Below are 18,634 nucleotides of genomic sequence, written 5' to 3' on the forward strand. Positions count from 1 at the left end.
ATGTCATTTGAGATGTCATCAGTGATGTCATTTGAGATGTCATCAGTGATGTCATTTGAGATGTTATCAGTGATGTCATCAGTGATGTCATTTGAGATGTCATCAGTGATGTCATCAGTGATGTCATTTGAGATGTCATCAGTGATGTCATCAGTGATGTCACTGACCATGTCATGAATGATGTAATATGTGACATCATCAGCAGTGGATTGCGGGTGCGCGATATATAGTTAGTGCAACTAACTATATATAGAATTTCAATGGTTTTGTGTGAGTAAAATAAGGTTTTGTAAATGCTAATTCCTAACTATATATGGTCTATAACCTATGGTTTTTTCAGTGAATTTTCAAGGTTTTGTAAATGCTAATTCCTAACTATATATGGTCTATAACCTATGGTTTTTGTCAGTGAATTTCATTGGTTTTTTAAAAGCTAATATCTATAGCTGTAAAATGTATTCTTCTTTAAATCAAAAAATATATTTTATATGTTTATTAATAATTTTGTTTATTATTTTTTTTGTTTCGCTCCCGGTCCCCGAACCGGGTCGCTTCCCGTTAGCTCAAAATGGTGCCGCGACCCGGTCCGCGAACCGGTAAACGTTCCGTTTGCGCAACTGCCGCGTTAGAAAACAACATCGTGACGCGTCGCGTTAGCGTGACGTATCGCGTTGTCGCGTGAAACGTCATATGACGCGCCGCGTTAGCGTACCCGGAAGTGAACCGGTACGCGAACGAGGCGCGAAGCGCAGCTTCCCGGAAGCGATCCAGGACGCGGCGCAAAGCGCGTAACGTAAACACAATAGGTCATGTGACTTGTTAATAACACTTTTCATTGGTTCATTTCACTTTTGGTTTCCTAATGATGTAAGACTAGGTCATGTGACCTAAAAGTAACACTTTTCATTGGTTTAGAAGTATTGTTTTTCCCAAATGATGAAAATCCCTCCTTCTTTCCTCACTCTGACTTTCATCTTTGTGAGAGGAAGACCCTTTGTGATCACTGAGCAATGGCTTCATTAGTAGCTTCAGCTGGTGCACCCCCACCACCTCCACCACCTTCAAGGAAGAGAGGACCACCTGCTAAAGTTATCATTCAGCAAGAGGAGGAAGAAGAAGAAGAAGAGGAACAGCAGGAAGAGAGGCATTTTTTGCCTGAGGAGCCCAGGATGTCTCATCTGAAAGAAAACTTTATTTGGCAATTTTTTAAATATCCTCGGGGCCAAAAAAAAGTCAATGCACGGTACGTAACTTGCCTGATCTGTAAGAAGGATTTGTCCAGAGGGACAGATAAGAAATACAGTTACGGGAATTATACTATGCATCGCCATATGGAGAGGTAGCATCCTATCAACTACAGTGCTGCACAGTTACGTGACCAGCAAGATAATCCCCCTTCTATGGCCAGAAGATCAGTTGTACAGGAAGTGACGTGACCAGAGGCGAGGGAGACGATCCCAAATATACAGATGAGGTTTGGGGAAGTGAAACAAGTGTGCGTGCGTTGTAACCAATTACTTTGCTACAGAGAAAGTAGCATCACACTTTTTTTTTTGTTGCTCCTGTTGAGCCCTTTACAATGAATCGTTTTCGTTTCCCCCCCCCAAAAAAACCAAAAAATATATAAAACTGTTCAAAAAATACAGAAAAAGTAAAAAAATTCAGAAAAATAATAAAAAAAATATAAAACAACAAAAACAATAAAAAAAAAGTTCTTATCAGAACTACCTCCCCTTTATAAAAAAATTGGTAGAATATTTAGCAATCTGCCAACATCTATTTCTTTTGGTTCGCTTCCCGGTTCGCTCCCCGGTACGCGAACCGGGAGCGAACCAAATTTCTTTTTTTTTTTTAAAAAGAAGAGTAAGTATAATGGAAGTAAACAGAGAGTAATGTTAAAAGAAAGACAGCTATAGGGACTAAACCAGAGATACTGTTTAATAGATTTATTTACCGAAGAAAAGATGGAAGAGGATATAATTGTGAAAAACAAAATAGATAAGGAAGTGAAAGAAAAAAGGAGAGTAGAAGAATAACAAAGAAGAGTTTCTTAGAGAATGTGAGTGAATATTCAAAATAAGATTAAAACATGTGGAATAACAGAGAGAAAAAACAGAAAGCAGAAAAGAAGAAGTAACAGAAAAAGAATAATTGAAACAGCAAAGAAATCTAAATAACATAGGGGCATATTATCAACATAGGCAATAAATGTTTTGAAGCTTTTATCGGCAGAAATGTGTCGCTAAAGCCGCTTTTGCAGCAGAAAACTGCCGCTAAAACCGCTTTTTCAGCAGTTTTCTGCCGATAAAAACAGCAATAATTTTATTGGCTGTGTTCATAATATGCCCCTTATTGTTCTTCAACTACACAGAGAAAGCATAATGAACAAGTAGTGAAAGAGTGATCAGTCACAGACACTAAGAGTAATAGAGACGGAGTGAGTGAACAAGAGTGAGGAACTATGAGAAGAGAGGGACTGAGAAAAGGAATGGAAGTAGTAGAGTAAGTAAGTAATAGAGAAAGGAATGAGGGAAGTAGCAAAGGCAGGAAAGTGATGGTTAAAGAAATGAAGCAGTGGAACTAATAGTAGTTAAATGTGATAGAAATTTAACGAAAAGAGTACAAAACATTTACCTTATAATTGTCGTTAACTTAGTCACTTGTTATTTTTATACTTTCAATCTGTGAAAGAGAGAACAAACATTTGAAAAATATTAAAACATGTATTTAAAAATTAGAAAAGACAAGGGAAAAGATTCAAGGACAAACAATTTTTCAACAACTTTGACACTTACAGAAGCTTCTGATTCTCCAGGCCCCCTACACAGTCCTAAAGATATACATTTTAAACTAACAGTATCTTGATGCAGATGAAGTGAGGCCTATCTTGGAACATGGTGCATCTTTTGCACTGCTGTTGTCTCACAAAAGTGACGCAATGGCAGCGCAAAAGAGGTGCACAATCATCATAAAACTGTTCCTAACATTTTAAATGATTGTTTCAGGATGCCAATAAGGTGTGTCCTATCCAGACGTTGGTTTCAGGTGAGGCCTACTCAGGGTTGCAGATGAAATTTAGGCTTGTTGAAGAGCATAGAGGAGATAATACATGTCCATGCCTAATAACGAAGTGAGTCATGTCCACTGCACTCTTGAACAAATGTCAGACCTCCTCTGTCTCCTGGAACAGGCCTAAACCTCATCTACACAATGTGATGTGTAATGTTAGGAAACACAGGTAATATAATTGAAAAACGTGCAATTTTTTTTGCTCATTCCACAATCACATCACCTGTGTTTCCTTAGCTTAGGTATCTCATTGTGGAAATGTAGTCTATCATATGAAAGACTATGTAGAATGTGAGCACTGTATGCAACAACTTTGACACTTACAGAAGCCTCAGCTTCTCCATGTCTACTACACATTTCTAAATGTAGATCATAAGTACAAAAAGTACAGAATTAATTATACATGTTAAATGTTTATTTTTGCTGTTCTCAGAATTTATCAAATTTCACTAAAAACAGTGACTTGAAGGTATTCATCATATAACAGCGGGGAAAAAAAAACACAATCAAAATGATTGTGTTTAAAAAACCCATATAACATAACCAATCAGAAATCAGAACTCCTCAAAAGTAACTTACTTTCCATGACGTCGAAGGATGTCCTATGAACAGCTTACACTCGGTTGTGCTGTTTTTATTTTCAGCCCGCCACTTTCTGAAAGAAAAGCTCCATCGTTTTGAAAAATATGTTACATACAATAAATGACTTCTCGCTCTCTACCGCACGTTTCCACAAGGCCAAATCGTGTAAGAGCCATTTATAACTCTTGGAATTCTTCTAAGCAAATCCCGTCATTTTGTATTTCCGCAACTTTCAGAAAGAAAACGTTCAAGATCACTTTCACAATCCTGGACTAGTAATATCTTACCCTTCTTGCTCACTCATGTTCTACATTTCCTATGACACTGATACTGCTTACTATGAAGCAGACTTACACTACCTCTATGAGTACTACATTATTTAATTCTCTACATCAATTTTAATCACAAAGCACTATAAAACAGTAGATACAATTATATCAACCCCTAAAATCATTATACGCCAGTTACCTACCCTAAATTCTCTTTTCTGAAAACAGAAAGTAAGAATATTTTTAAATAAAAAGGCAACATTGTATCGTAGTCAAATGGCAATAACTTTCGAAACAGCAATTTTTTTTACATTTTCAATAAGCTGTGTAATAAGCGGATCTGTCAAATGACCATCATGCCATATAATAGCTGCAGTTACAAATGTTCTTCCTAAAATCAACGACTGTGTAGCCACAACATTTGTAATTAAAGTTGAAGACTTACTTTTATCAGGTTTATATAGTTGGATTTTCAAAATGACATTATAATCAAAAATTTGGACCAATAATCTAGACAGCATTGCAGACTTACATTCCCTCTACTCCATGTTTTGATTGGCTGCTTGAATTAGCTTATAAAAAGAAACAGTTTTTCTGAACTCATTCAAAGTGCAGTTATTTTTCCATGACGTCAAGTGTTATGGTAAGAAGACCGTTTGCTTTGGGAAATACTCTGTTGTCCTTCAACTAATCTGTGCCCACCACTTTCTGTAAGAAAATCTTCTTTTTTTCCAGGAACTATTGTCTCTGTACTACACTTATCCTCAAGGCCAAATCGTGTAGGAGCCATTAGAACCTCTTGAAATTCCTCAGAGCACATCCTGAGATTCTTTCCCTAAAATTTTGGTTTTAAAAACACCAGGTAAGAATTTTTAAGGTCATACGGCAATTTTTTTTTTAAAGTTAAAACAGAATCGTTGCAGAATGACCAGCCGTTTCTAGACTTTAAATAAGCTGTGTAATGTCCTGATGTTATTGAAGGACCATCATGATATATAATTGCTGCAGTCACAGAAGTCCTTCCTGATATTGACAACTGCGAAGCTACAAAATTTTTAATTAAAGTTGTCAATTTTGTTCCATCAGGCCTACATCGTTGGAACATTAAAATGACATACTGGCCATATGTTCGTATAAATAATGTTGACATCATTTCAGATTTACATTGGCTACACTCCATGTTGTGATCAGCTGCTTTTACTAGCTTATTAAAGGACACTGATTTACTGTCTGGCAAAGTTAAATATATAAATCTTTCTGAGTCTACACTGGTAGTACTTGATACCCTACAGTTGTCGCAGTCATGCTGCCATTGATAAGAAAGCCCAAACAGGTGATCTACATCTACACCTTCAGCATGCAATACATCAAGCATATACATTAAAAACTCCTGACAATCTTGCTGAATATTTTGAGAGAATTGTGTTTGACCTGAACATCTGTCTAACAGATTTCGAATTTCAGACACACTTTCTATTTTTGTTCTATCAGTGCTACATTTCTCTAACACAGAATTTAACAAACTGCAAAATCTGTGATCCGAATTGACCACAATCTCTTCTTTTACATTTTCTAGAGAAAACAAAACATTAACCACTACATTAGCATAGCAGTTGACACCAGAACTGTTTTCAAATTGAAAACCAACAACATCTTCAACAGAATCCTTTTTCTTTCTGCTTATAACATCAGGTTCATCGACTTTTCGTCTTTTTGCTACAACCTCCCTAGTATTGGTCACATTTCTTAGTTTCCGGCCTACCACACGTTTCTCAAACAAAGGATATTGAGCCAAATGTGGCGCATACTCTCTTCTTAACCTATTGTATTCCTTAACACAATCTAGATCCGCACAAATGTTTGTGACATCACACTCAATCAAGTACAATCCCGATAAAGTTCTAACTCGTGACAATGCCACATATGCCATACCCTCCTTGAACACAGAACTGCCAATATTCACCAATGCACTGTCTACACTTACACCTTGTGATTTATGGATTGTCACCGCATATGCCAAGCAAACAGGAAACTGCTTACGGCGAACATATAAGTCTTTTACGAGCAAAAATCTAGCAGAACAACGACCAATTAGCTGTACTTCCTCAATGCCATGAAATTTAATTTTTAAAAATTCAATTCCATCTCTATTTCTGTATTTCACAAAATCAGCAACATTACCCATTGATCCATTTACCAGACCTCTTTCAACATGTAAATTCCTTCTTAAAATTATACGGCAATTTAAGCACACATTCAGAGTCTTTTCAAAACCTGCAGTTTTAGATATAGTCTTCTCTAATGAATCCAATTTTGTTTTCAAATTCTCAGACAAAATAATTGTTGATCCCATATGCTCTACTCTGTCAATAGCTTCCAGTTTCACAATCTCTTGGTTTTCTAAATGCAACATTTTGTTGTTGAAGATGGCACATTCTGCAAGAGTTGGCATCAAACATATTCCAGATTTCTTCTCAGTAATTTTCTGAAAAATATTCTCAGGCACAACGTCTTGTTCTGGATATAAATTTGACAGTAATCGTGCATGTAAAGCTTGTTTCCCATGCTCGGTCACTTTTCCAATTCAAACATCTTGTAGAATATTCTTGTAAACTTCATCCTTCGCCTGACGCATATTTTCATGCAGTTCAGCATAATTGAAGTTTAACCATATATTGACGTTGCCAATGCTCCCTAGGCACTTCCTGGTATCTTCATGCGTGAGCATTTTGAACACACCCGTTGTCCTTTCACTGGTGTCAGCTGCAGAAGATCTCCGAAAACAATGATGTGTTTGCCACCAAATAACACATCATACTCTGTTTTAAGAACTTCTTGCATTCTCAAATGCACAAAGGCAAGCATGACATTGGAAACCATGCTTACTTCGTCAATGATAAGAAGTTTCATTTTCCTCAAGACTCTTGAAACTTCACAACAAGCATCTCCAGATAACTTGTGGTATTGTAATTTGTTATCATGCTCCACTGGCAGCATCAGTAGACGATGCAAAGTAATACCTTTCATGTTATGTGCTGCCAGTCCAGTTGGAGCGGTGACAACACAAGACAGCGATGACTCAGTCCTTTCCTTCAAATAACATGAAATTGCTTTAATGAGGAAACTCATTCCAGTTCCCGCTTCTCCACTCACGTACAGTCGGACAGGCTTCAACGACGTACATGAGCACTCTTTCTTCTCATGACTTAATCCATGATCAATTTGCTTGGTAACTTCGTCATATATTTTCCTCTGCTCAACGTTGAGTTGTCTTTCCAAGTCTTCTAAGTTAACCGCATCCTCCTGAGCATGTGCCATGGCTCTTTCCACTTCATTCATGGCAGTGGCAGCTTCATTTTCGATAACAGGTCCTCCTAGTGGATCCTGACTCAATGAAACAGAACTCTGACTGTCCTGAGAACTGTCTCTGGCAATCTCGGCTGCAATCGTTGCTTCCTGCTCGATTACCGCATTCAACATTTCTACATATTTGGGAAAAGCAGGACATTCTATGGTCTCCTTGGCGGCAGTGAAAGAGTCTTCGTAACAGAGGAAATCTCCAAGCAGTTCCTCTTCTGCACGCCAAGGCTTGAAAAGTTGCAAAAGTGCTAAATAGAAAAACTCATTTTTTTCAGGAGATTCGCCACTCAATTTTCGATGGTTTACCAAGTGGCATTTTCTTTGCTTGACCAGACATCCCTCACTTCCAATTACAGCATACACTCCTTTATCAATATCTTCTTTGATGTTCCTCTTGAATATGTAATTTTGTAGAACCTCATACAGACAAACATTCTCGAGGTGACTGCTTCGATTTGGATAATATGTATCCAACATGTTGGTCTTCAAAATGTCGGTACTGTTTGGCTCCTTTTCCGCCAAATACTCAATTTCCCGCACAGGTTTCAGAACTTGATTACGCGTTGCAGCAAGACCAAGACTCGCCCAAACGATACTCCTAGATTTGGCATAGAGACTTGCTGAAGACAACCGGTCAGAACATTCGTAAGCTCCGATTTCTCGATGCGACAACATCTTCAGACTGAAACTGTACAACTTCTTACTGAGGCTCTTTTCATGGGAAATGTCCTCACACATATCCTTCAATTCTGTCCTTTCTTTTTTGGTGATGTAAGAGGTCACATACCGAGCCACAGCCATACAGTTATCAGCCACAAACTGTATATCCATGTTAGCATTCCACATGGACAAAATCACTGGGTTGTAGTCATTGATGTACTTGGACTCTTCGTTCCTCTTCAAATTGTATGTGTTTTTAGGTGATTTCTTCATCACATTATGTCGCAGCGAAGACATCAAACTGTTCACTCTTCCTTTAGAAATCACCGGTCGAGGAAAGGCGAAACGACATTTGGTGTAGAACTTGTCCTTGTTTCTGAATTTACGACGACAGTACTTTCCGCAACGATGGCTTTGGAAGCGTAGAACTTGTTCTCTTAGGCTTTTGTCCTCCTTTGCGTTTGGAACAGCACATGTAGAATACTGTTCTATGAAACTCATCACTAAGTCTTCTGGATCTGTTCCAAATTTAGGTGCATCCTTGATCCACAGCAGCATATGTATATGAGGAGCACCTCTTGCTTGGTACTCCTTTCTCCAGAAGAAATCCAACACCTCTCCAAGAGGTGGATTCTTCTTATTCATGATGAAAGACATCATAGCTTCAAATCTATGATTGAAGTACCTGCATACATTCACTGGATCCAAAGAGCACAGTTCTCCGGGTGTCTTGAATTCGATGTTTTCGATGTTTCCATTTGCCTCTCGTAGAAATTAAAGTAAGTCTTCCCAGCCATACTCGGCACAGCTCAGAGTGAGGAACCATGTGGGAGTTCCTAAGTTCCTCAGCATACATTTTAAATCACCATGACGACGGTACCAGTACTCATTAGTACCACGCTGACACGCCATGAGATTAATCAGGTGACAATCCAAAATACTGTCTTGGACATTGACTTTATCCATAAAGTCACTTGCCGAGATGTTTTGCATCTGTACACCACTTTTCAAGATGTGGTTCACTGCATATGACAGTCCAGACAGATCGCTTTCAAACAGGATGTGAAACAAATAGGGAATGCATTGTCGAAACCTAGCATCTTCTGCATACAATCGTAAAGTCCGGTATTCAGAAGCAGGAATTTGATGAGGTCGCTCATCATATCTTCCTCCTTGACCTGTTGGAAATAGCTGTGGGAAACACCGAGCTTCCAAACTTTCCTCCCAGACACTAATGGGACTCCCTTTGGCTTGTTTCATTTGCTACAACTCAATAGCATTCCCCATGACTTCCTTGGAATGCAAAGGATGAACACTATAATGTTCATATATTTCTTCACTTTTAGAGGGTTCTACTTTCTCAATTTGACCAGCACACAAATCGCTATCCTCTTCCTCACTTACTTCCTCTTCTGCAACATATACATTCTTATAGTACTTATTATTTTTTTTCAAATACAATGTTGCCTTTTTGACTTTCCTAACATCCACTAAATCTTGCCATATTTTTTTATTCTTTGTCGGAACCCCATTAACTAAGATAACCAGAGGTTCCTCTTCCACTTTTTCTACTCCAATTGTGTTAATGTTTTTCTTCAAATCTAGAGGCAAATAAACAACTCTTCCCTTTAATCCTCTCTGTAAATCTGATGGAGGCAATTTCCCTGTCTTTGGCTCTATTCTTACAATAGCCTGAAAGGGATGGATACTTTGAATCAAAATAGATTCATAAGTATTTAAATCCTTTTAATTCAGAAGGAATCTCAACCAATTCCAGATTATTATGAACCGCTCTAGCAGGCATCTGGTTTTGATTTAATTTATTACAACAATAAGTACACACACGTTGATCCGATCCCAAATCAAAACAATTTTCTACCATCAAGTATGTAGCGAAATCCTTCCATTCACTATTATTTTCCCTTTCACTTTTTGCATATAAATCCACTAACTTAGTCTGATTCTTATAATAAGTGCGTCGACAACACACACAAGTGAAATTAGGCCTCTCACTTGATTTCACCTGAAACGTGGCAATTTCCTTCTGAAAATTATCTGTACTGGAAACCTGTACACTATCTTCCACATTACCCTCTTCTTCTGGGTCAATTTCAACATTCTCCTCTTTACTTCCAAAGTAACAAAACTCAATTTCTTCACACATATTCTTCACATCTATTTCAGAACCATGCAAAAGAGCAGCGCATACTTGTTTAAGCATAACTGCTGGACTCTTAGCATAATTCAACATTCTAACTAATTTCCTCACTTTATTATGATGCACTGCTAGCATCCTGAAATGATGAAAAACACTCTGGCATACTCTCCTGGAAAGACAAGCCAGTGAATGACCATGCAAACCTGTCACTTCTCTCACTCTGCAAGGATCTAATTCTTGCAACAACTTCATTTTCTGCTTCAAACTTTTCTTATTAAATGTCCGTACAAAATCACAAAGCAAATTGATGGAATCCTGTCGCACACTGCAAATACTACTACACTTCCAGGTGTACACAGGTCCCTTAGGACGTCTTCCTAAAACCTCATTACCTAACATCTCTTCTGCCTCTGTTGTCACAAGTTTTTCTTTTTCAACTGGACAACCATCTTTCGACCGCTGGTGTCAACTGCATGCACCAAATCATTATCCTGGAAATAACTCTCCTCATTGAAAAATGCCTCACAACTTGAACTATGCATCCATTCTCCGGAAAAAACTTCACAAAAATTACTACGAATAACTATTCTCTTCCATCTACTATTTCTTTTGAAATCATAAATTGCCTTGTTTAGCTCCCTAATTCTATTGATTATCAAAATAAATAACTTAAGTTTAATTTCAAATGCCTGATCAATAACTTTCTCAACTTTTTTTTTCTCTTATAAAAAACCACTTTCTGTTGACCTTTCTTAATATTTTTTAACAAATTGCCAATTATCCTATTGCGGAACATTCGTTTACGAATGTCCCTAAACTGTTGTTTCCTTCTACTATCATGCACAGAGTTATCTCTTGCTCTAGCAGTAACATTTTTGATTGGCCTTTCCTTTCCGTTTAAATTGCTTCTCTTTTTCTGGACAAAAACATTTTCTGTAGTACTACTTTTTTTTCTAGAAATGTTTCTTATGAATGTTTTCGTGGTCTTACCCGGTGCTTTCTTGGTGACTTGACGATTTTTTATTGTAGAGGACTGCTGCAGTAAATGATGGACCTGCTGTCTTTGACGTTTTGTAGCCTTTCTCATTCTATCCTTAGTTGGCATTCTCAAAATTTGAAATGATCTGCAGTTGAATCTGTGGTAAAATATAATAAAAAATGTTACTAACCACTATTACCAAACAGTAAATCAATAACAGTCATCAAAAACTTAACACACTACTTGACATTTTTACATATAATATTTTTTAGTGCTTTGGCAAATTTAGAATACAGAAATAGCAGAAAAGAAATGGAATTCTTCTTCATTTTACCTGTCCTGTTTTATATGTGAATCTGATCTAATTTTATGAGCATATTTTAATATTTTATTGAAGACACTACACATAACCTGTTTTTGAAGGTGTGTTTAATTTAAAATTAAACAGTTTACATTTTTACTTTTCATTTATTGTAAATTTTAAAAATAAATGTTTATAATTCCATAGGCTCAAGCAGGTCAGCTTCCCACCCTATGTCATACAATTCTGACAAATCGGCATCCTCATCATGTTCTTCATCATCCTCAGGATTTAAATCATCCAAGGGATCTACTTCCACTGATGTTTCAATTACAAGTTCAATGATGAGGTCGAGATCAACTGATTGCTGATTGTCACTCATGTTGATGTTGTCGTTATCTTTAAAGAAAGAGAACAACAATGAGATGTTGCAGAGTAAGAGACAAATCTCAGAGATTATAATACTAAATTTGTTTAACAAGAGTAACATTTTGCAGCTATTATTTAGCCATGTCCAGCGATGCTGAGGAGGTGAGGCCTATGTCCAAGTTTTCAGTGAACAGGACTCATCTCTTCTTAACCTTGGATAAGCCTCACCGACTCTGTGTCCCCTGCTCATACTTAAATGTACAGGGGCAGATTTATGCTAAGTGGCGCATCCCCACGGATGCACCAGTTAATGTGCACCGCTGCTCTGCCACCCATAGTGTGCCGCATTTACAATGTGGAAAAACAACAAATGATGGACTGAATGTGGATCAATGTCACACACTCCCCCAGTCAAAAGATCTGGGCCCAAATCCATCGTTTTTTTGCACTCCACACCACCCTGGGTTAGACAATGGCGATATGCAAATCAGCTCTGACCCTGTTGCCCCATGGGAACAGTCCAGTCCGAACTACAAAAGCCATGTCCTTCCCAGAACGGAATCAAGCATCCGAGGACCGGACCGGTTTCGAGGTAACACCTCTCATCAGCCCGGCTAGCTTGACTCCAAGTGGTGTGGAGTGCCTGGGACCCACGTCTGGGCATCCCCAGCGCACTTAGGGCGGCAATTGCAAAAACAACAAATGATGGACTGAATGTGGATCAATGTCACACACTCCCCCAGTCAAAAGATCTGGGCCCAAATCCATCGTTTTTTTGCACTCCACACCACCCTGGGTTAGACAATGGCGATATGCAAATCAGCTCTGACCCTGTTGCCCCATGGGAACAGTCCAGTCCGAACTACAAAAGCCATGTCCTTCCCAGAACGGAATCAAGCATCCGAGGACCGGACCGGTTTCGAGGTAACACCTCTCATCAGCCCGGCTAGCTTGACTCCAAGTGGTGTGGAGTGCCTGGGACCCACGTCTGGGCATCCCCAGCGCACTTAGGGCGGCAATTGCAAAAACAACAAATGATGGACTGAATGTGGATCAATGTCACACACTCCCCCAGTCAAAAGATCTGGGCCCAAATCCATCGTTTTTTTGCACTCCACACCACCCTGGGTTAGACAATGGCGATATGCAAATCAGCTCTGACCCTGTTGCCCCATGGGAACAGTCCAGTCCGAACTACAAAAGCCATGTACTTCCCAGAACGGAATCAAGCATCCGAGGACCGGACCGGTTTCGAGGTAACACCTCTCATCAGCCCGGCTAGCTTGACTCCAAGTGGTGTGGAGTGCCTGGGACCCACGTCTGGGCATCCCCAGCGCACTTAGGGCGGCAATTGCAAAAACAACAAATGATGGACTGAATGTGGATCAATGTCACACACTCCCCCAGTCAAAAGATCTGGGCCCAAATCCATCGTTTTTTTGCACTCCACACCACCCTGGGTTAGACAATGGCGATATGCAAATCAGCTCTGACCCTGTTGCCCCATGGGAACAGTCCAGTCCGAACTACAAAAGCCATGTCCTTCCCAGAACGGAATCAAGCATCCGAGGACCGGACTGGTTTCGAGGTAACACCTCTCATCAGCCCGGCTAGCTTGACTCCAAGTGGTGTGGAGTGCCTGGGACTCCACAGTTACCGCATTTACAATGTGGAGCACCATTGAGCAAAAACAGCACAGATGCGTCACGCATCTGTGCCACAAAAGCAGCAGATTGCAGGAATCACGTCATAAGTGCGACATGTCTACTGCAATGCACAGGAGGTAGCCTCACATTGCATGGTGCATCACTTCTTATGCCTGTTTCAAACAGGCGTAAGGATTTGATTCAGCAATGCTATAAAGCTGACTCAGTGAAATCTTCTAGATTTCACTCTGTTAGTTTTACAGGGCTTTCATGCAAATTAATGCATACCTTGCAACAAAATACCTATATGAAAACTGACGCAGGTTTCATGTGGCACAGGACTTTACAGCATGACACATCTGCCTAGATGCATCAAGTTGTAAATATGTCGCCACATAGCAAATCTTTTGCACCGCCGCTGCGTCACAAAAGTGACGCACAGTGACGCAAAAGAGACATACACCTATCATAAATCTGTCCCTAACATTTTAAATGATTGATTCAAGATTACGATAAAGTGTGGCCTATCCAGAGGTTTGTTTGAGGTGAGGCCTATTCAGAGTTGCAGATGAAATTTACGCTTGTTGAAGAGTACAGAGGAGATAATACATGTGAAGGCCTACCAATGAAGTAAGTCATATCCACTTCACTCTTGAACAAAGGCCAGACCTTTTCTGTGTCCATGGACAGACCTAAACTTCATCTGCACAATGTCATTCGTAAACTTAGGAAACACAGGTGATGTAATTGAAAAATGTGGAGTTTCTTTTCCTCATTTCACAATCACATCACCTGTGTTTCCTTTGCTTAGGTATCTCATAGTGCAGATGGACTCTAGCATATCAAAGAGTACACATAAGTTGAGCAGTGTATACAACAAATTTGACATTTACAGAAGATTCAGCTTCTTATCTTGTTGGAGATGAAATGAGGCCTGTCTTGCAACATGGTGCATCTTTTGCATCACTGCTGCATCGGTTTCATGTGGCACGGGACTTTACAGCATGACACATCTGCCTAGAGGCATCAAGTTGTAAATATGTCACCACATAGCAAATCTTTTGCACCGCCGCTGCGTCACAAAAGTGACGCACAGTAACGCAAAAGAGGCATACACCTATCATAAATCTGTCCCTAACATTTTAAATGATTGATTCAGGATGACGATAAGGTGTGGCCTATCCAGAGGTTTGTTTAAGGTAAGGCCTACTCAGGGTTGCAGATGACATTTACGCTTGTTGAAGAGTACAGAGGAGATAATACATGTGAAAGCCTACCAATGAAGTAAGTCATGTCCACTTCACTCTTGAACAAAGGCCAGACCTCTTCTGTGTCCGTGGACAGGCCTAAACCTCATCTGCACAATGTCATTCGTAAACTTAGGAAACACAGGTGATGTAATTGAAAAATGTGGAGTTTCTTTTCCTCATTTCACAATCAGATCACCTGTGTTTCCTTTGCTTAGGTATCTCATAGTGCAGATGGACTCTAGCACATGAAAGAGTACACATAAGTTGAGCAGTGTATACAACAATTTCGACATTTACAGAAGATTCAGCTTCTTATCTTGTTGGAGATGAAATGAGGCCTGTCTTGCAACATGGTGCATGTTTTACATCACTGCTGCATCGGTTTCATGTGGCACGGGACTTTACAGCATGACACATCTGCCTAGATGCATCAAGTTGTAAATATGTCACCACATAGCAAATCTTTTGCACCGCCGCTGCGTCACAAAAGTGACGCACAGCGGTGCAAAAGAGACACACACCTATCATAAATCTGTCCCTAACATTTTAAATGATTGATTCAGGATGACGATAAGGTGTGGCCTATCCAGAGGTTTGTTTGAGGTGAGGCCTACTCAGGGTTGCAGATGAGATTTACACTTGTTGAAGAGTACAGAGGAGATAATATATGTGAAGGCCTACCAATGAAGTAAGTCATGTCCACTTCACTCTTGAACAAAGGCCAGACCTCTTCTGTGTCTGTGGACAGACCTAAACCTCATCTGCACAATGTCATTCGTAAACTTAGGAAACACAGGTGATGTAATTGAAAAATGTGGAGTTTCTTTTCCTCATTTCACAATCACATCACCTGTGTTTCCTTTGCTTAGGTATCTCATACTGCAGATGGACTCTAGCATATCAAAGAGTACACATAAGCTGAGCAGTGTATACAACAATTTTGACATTTACATAAGATTCAGCTTCTTATCTTGTTGGAGATGAAATGAGGCCTGTCTTGCAACATGGTGCATCTTTTCCATCACTGCTGCATCGGTTTCATGTGGCACGGGACTTTACAACATGACACATCTGCCTGAATGCATCAATTTTTAAATATGTCGCCACATAGCAAATCTTTTGCACCGCCGCTGCGTCACAAAAGTGACGCACAGTGACGCAAAAGAGTCATACACCTATCATAAATCTGTCCCTAACATGTTAAATGATTGATTCAGGATGACATTAAGGTGTGGCCTATCCAGAGGTTTGTTTAAGGTAAGGCCTACTCAGGGTTGCAGATTAAATTTACGCTTGTTGAAGAGTATAGAGGATATAATACATGTGAAGACCTACCAATGAAGTAAGTCATGTCCACTTCACTCTTGAACAAAGGCCAGACCTCTTCTGTGTCCGTGGACAGACCTAAACCTCATCTGCACAATGTCATTCATAAACTTAGGAAACACAGGTGATGTAAATGAAAAATGTGGAGTTTCTTTTCCTCATTTCACAATCACATCACCTGTGTTTCCTTTGCTTAGGTATCTCATAGTGCAGATGGACTCTAGCATATCAAAGAGTACACATAAGTTGAGCAGGGAATACAACAATTTTGACATTTAGAGAAGATTCAGCTTCTTATCTTGTTGGAGATGAAATGAGGCCTGTCTTGCAACATGGTGCATCTTTTGCATCACTGCTGCATCGGTTTCATGTGGCACGGGACTTTACAGCATGACACATCTGCCTAGATGCATCAAGTTGTAAATATGTCACCACATAGCAAATCTTTTGCACCGCCGCTGCGTTACAAAAGTGACGCACAGTGACGCAAAAGAGGCATACACCTATCATAAATCTGTCCCTAATATTTTAAATGATTGATTCAGGATGACGATAAGGTGTGCCCTATCCAGAGGTTTGTTTGAGGTGAGGCCTACTCAGGGTTGCAGATGAAATTTACGCTTTTTGAAGAGTACAGAGGAGATAATACATGTGAAGGCCTACCAATGAAGTAAGTCATGTCCACTTCACTCTTGAACAAAGGCCAGACCTTTTCTGTGTCCGTGGACAGACCTAAACCTCATCTGCACAATGTCATTCGTAAACTTAGGAAACACATGTGATGTAATTGAAAAATGTGGAGTTTCTTTTCCTCATTTCACAATCACATCACCTGTGTTTCCTTTGCTTAGGTATCTCATAGTGCAGATGGAGTCTAGCATATCAAAGACTACGCAGAAGATTACAACTGTATGGAACATGGCTATGTAAGTCAAAAAATCAAAATCTAAATTTGCCAAGCACACATGGGGGCGTATTTACAAGGACCTTGCACCACAGGGAAAGGTCTTAAATTAAAATGGGAAAAATAACATCAGAGAGACTCAAAGGCCTTATAAATATGCCCCAAGCAACCTATGAAGCTCTAGCATTACATATCAAGAAACCTAATTGATTTCAAAAATCGTTTTTAAACACATCATCTAAATCAATTATATACTTACATTCATCAGGAAGTGACTTAAAATGCCCTAAGACACATGAAAGCGTTTTTTTTAAGCCCTTGCTCCATTTTTAGATCACTTTTAACATGGCTATGTAAGTCAAATAATCAAGATCTAAATTTGCCAAGCACAGATGGGGGCGTATTTACAAGGACCTTGCACCACAGGGAAAGGTCTTAAATTAAAATGGGAAAAATAACATCAGAGAGACTCAAAGGCCTTATAAATATGCCCCAAGCAACCTATGAACCTCTAGCATTACATATCAAGAAACCTAATTGATTTCAAAAAACGTTTTTAAACACAACTTGTAAAGCAATTATATTCATACATTCATGGGGAAGTTACTTAAAATACCCTAAGACACATGAAAGCGTTTTTTTTAAGCCCTTGCTCCATTTTTAGATCACTTTTAACATGGCTATGTAAGTCAAATAATCAAGATCTAAATTTGCCAAGCACACATGGGGGCGTATTTACAAGGACCTTGCACCACAGGGAAAGGTCTTAAATTAAAATGGGAAAAATAACATCAGAGAGACACAAAGGCCTTATAAATATGCCCCAAGCAACCTATGAAGCTCTAGCAGTACATATCAAGAAACCTAATTGATTTCAAAAATCGTTTTTAAACACATCAACTAAATCAATTAGATACCTACATTCAAGGGGAAGTGACTTAAAATGCCCTAAGACACATGAAAGCGTTTTTTTTAAGCCCTTGCTCCATTTTTAGATCACTTTTAACATGGCTATGTAAGTCAAATAATCAAGATCTAAATTTGCCAAGCACAGATGGGGGCGTATTTACAAGGACCTTGCACCACAGGGAAAGGTCTTAAATTAAAATGGGAAAAATAACATCAGAGAGACTCAAAGGCCTTATAAATATGCCCCAAGCAACCTATGAACCTCTAGCATTACATATCAAGAAACCTAATTGATTTCAAAAAACGTTTTTAAACACAACTTGTAAAGCAATTATATTCATACATTCATGGGGAAGTTACTTAAAATACCCTAAGACACATGAAAGCGTTTTTTTTAAGCCCTTGCTCCATTTTTAGATCACTTTTAACATGGCTATGTAAGTCAAATAATCAAGATCTAAATTTGCCAAGCACACATGGGGGCGTATTTACAAGGACCTTGCACCACAGGGAAAGGTCTTAAATTAAAATGGGAAAAATAACATCAGAGAGACACAAAGGCCTTATAAATATGTCCCAAGCAACCTATGAAGCTCTAGCAGTACATATCAAGAAACCTAATTGATTTCAAAAATCGTTTTTAAACACATCAACTAAATCAATTAGATACCTACATTCAAGGGGAAATGACTTAAAACGGCCTAAGACACATGAAAGCGGTTTTTTAAGGCCCTTGCAACATATTTGGGTCACTTTTAACATGGCTATGTTAGTCAAAGAATTAAAATCTAAATTTGCCAAGCACAGATGGGGGCATATTTACAAGGACCTTGCACCACAGGGAAAGGTCTT

The sequence above is a fragment of the Lissotriton helveticus genome, chromosome 7 (assembly GCF_964261635.1).
Source record: "Lissotriton helveticus chromosome 7, aLisHel1.1, whole genome shotgun sequence".
Classification (NCBI taxonomy): Eukaryota; Metazoa; Chordata; class Amphibia; order Caudata; family Salamandridae; genus Lissotriton; species Lissotriton helveticus.